Below are 2,903 nucleotides of genomic sequence, written 5' to 3'. Positions count from 1 at the left end.
CCTGTCCACCCAAATCACTCTTCTCCTTGAAAAGAAAAACTCATTGTTATGCATTCCCTCCCCCCATGTTCACTCCACTATGCAACCTTCATTCTGGACTCCTGTCATGACAAGAATACCCATTCATATATCCCTTTTAAACAGATCTCTCCCTCATCTGTTCCAATGCAATATACATAATTCCTCCCCTCCTTTTCTGTTTTCCCTCAACCCTGATGTCAGTCCCATTTTACAACAGTGGTCCTATGTAATGTTTGTACATTTGTGACTGAGATATTTCACTCAGCATAATGTGCTCCAGGGTCATCCATTTTGCATAATATTTCATGAGTTCCTTGTTTTTCAATGCTGCATAGTATTCCATTGTGCGAATATACCAGAGCTTCTCTATCCATTCATTTGTTGATGGGCACTTGGGTTGTTTCCAGCTCTTTGCTATTGCGAACAGAGCCTCAATAAACTTGAGTGACAGTGACCCCAGTAGTGGAATTGCTGGGTCAAATGGTATCTCTATTCACAACTTTTTGAAAAAGCGCCATACAGCCTTCCATAGGGGTTGCAATATTATAGCAACTGGTGGATTCAAACCAGGTGCCTTCAGGATTGCATTGCATTGTTAAGATACTCTTAGATGAAAAGCTCCACTTGAAGAGGCAACTTCACAATACTGAATGACTTCAACACAGAGTTAAGAGTTACATTTATCCATGGCCATTACAGTCTTAACCAAATTATGGACTATTTGTACACATTAATAAAGCCAAGTCACCACGAGCAATAATTTCTGATTTTCTTAAGCTATTACCCCTGAAAAGAACAGGAGGCATCAACTAGAATCAAACTAAGAAACTCAAATTCATTGACATTAAGTTGGAACTGCCTCAGAGCTGGTGCTCCAGTGGATTTCAGGAGAGTGTAATTGCATGGGAGAAGTTTGTTCACATTTCTCCTGAGGAACTACTACTAGGAGATTCAAGCCACCAGGGAAGTAACTTTGGGTTAGCAGCACAACTTCTGACAGCTTATGGCCCGAGAGCTCCCCGTCAACTTGGACCAGAAGTAGCAAAAGGACAGCAGGTACCGGGAACCAGGCCGACTAGCAGCTTATTTGGAGTGAATGTCACTCAAAGTTGGAATCAATGAGTTGGAATTAACTCACAGCTAACTCTCCAGTGGTTTTAATCTCATAAAAATTAGCAAGCACATTTCCATTTTCAGATCTCCTCCTGTATACTACTTGGATGAAGAGTGTGCTTTTGGGCCAAAGCCAAGACTCTTATAGGAAATTCCTCAGGACAAATACAGGCTTCACCACTCATCAAGGCAGGTTAGTTAGTTGGTTTCCTACAAATAAGAATGTTGTTTTTCTGGCCTCCGCCACCCCCGCTGCCCGCAGGCCGCAGTCTCCTGCCGCTGCCTCCCAGGCATGACCAAGGGCCTCTCGGCAGTAAGGCAGCAGCACGGCACAGCACCCTGGACTCAGCGCCAAAACTGATGGCGAGACCATTCTAAAAGGCCTTCAGTCCATTTTCCTGGAGCAGGTAATGATGGAGTCAATGCAAACCTGGCAGGACCATGGTTACTTAGCAACATATACCAACAAAAATGGCAGCTTTGCCAATTTGAGAATCTACCCCCACGGATTACTCTTGTTGGATCTTGAGAGTAATGACAATGATGCCCAAAGCAATAAAGAAATCGACAGTCTTCTGAACAAAGTAGAAGAAAAAAAAGAAAGAACTGAGTCAGGACAGTGCTACGAGGGTGAAGAGATCACCACCCGTAGATCAAGGAGGGGCCATCGATAGATACTGGCCCAGTACTTATGGGCACGTGGTGGAGTATGACATCGATGAGGTAGTGGATGATGAAGATTGACCTTATCAGAACATTAAGATTCTACACTTGAAGCAATTTGGAAACATTCTCATCCTCAGCAGGGATGTCAATTTGGCCAAGAGCGACTTGGAGTAAATCCGGACCATCATGTGCAGTGGGAAAAATTACACTGGCAAAGATGTACTAATTCTTAGGGGCAGAGATGGAGGCATTTTACGTGCAATAGTCAAACTGAAACTATAGATGGTCACCATGGTCGAGATTGACCAGATGATGATTGATGGGTGAAAGAAATTAATGTGAAAAACATGTGGTGAGGCCTTAGACAATCTTAAAGGAAAATGCTATCAGGTTCTAATTGAAGACTACATTCCGGTCCTGAAGAAATACGCCAAAAAAGGGAGAGTTTGAGTATGTGATTAATGATTTGACAGCTGTTCCAATCTCCACATCTCCAGAGGAAGATTCCACACGGGAATTTCTCCAACTGATTCTTGACCTGTTGATGAAAGTATTGAAACAGGATGGCAAATCCTTCACACAGGGAAACTGCATCAATTTGACCGAAACCCTGTCCCTCTATGAAGAACAGCTTGGGCACCTGTATTGTCCTGTGGTATTCTCCAAGGAGATCATCTGTGCCCCTTCATACTTGAAATTGTGGCTATTTTACACTGTGTGGAAGGCAACTAATCCTTGAGGACAGACCTCGCCGGCCATATGTGCTGTATGCACAGTGTGCTATTCACACAGCAATTCTAATCTTCATGCTTAGACAACGTCCTGAGTCAGGCAACTGATTGTGAATTCCTTAAGGGATTTTTCTTCTTTTTTGTTTTTATTATTATTTTTCATTTAAACAAGCAAATGGGACCTACAACCAGGAGAAGATAAAATAGATTAATGGGACCTTCTGAGAATCAAATCCCTATTCACATCCAAAAACCTCTCCAACAGGGTAAAAAGGGAAGCCACAACTGGGAAAAAGTATTTGGGAATGACATGTCAGATAAGGGACTTAGATCCACAATTTATAAAATACTTGAGCACCACAAGAAGATAAA

At 42.5% G+C, this 2,903-nt stretch overlaps 1 pseudogene; it reads left to right on the top strand.

Moving 5' to 3' along the window:
* Positions 1–1,356: 1,356 nt before the first annotated feature.
* Positions 1,357–2,539, top strand: LOC102851266 (annotated as a pseudogene).
* Positions 2,540–2,903: the final 364 nt, after the last annotated feature.

The sequence above is a fragment of the Elephantulus edwardii genome, unplaced genomic scaffold (genome assembly GCF_000299155.1).
Source record: "Elephantulus edwardii isolate Elephantulus edwardi_28Jun2011 unplaced genomic scaffold, EleEdw1.0 scaffold00061, whole genome shotgun sequence".
Lineage (NCBI taxonomy): Eukaryota > Metazoa > Chordata > Mammalia > Macroscelidea > Macroscelididae > Elephantulus > Elephantulus edwardii.
Note: the sequence above shows the minus strand (reverse complement) of the source record. Positions and strands in the feature narration are given on the sequence as shown.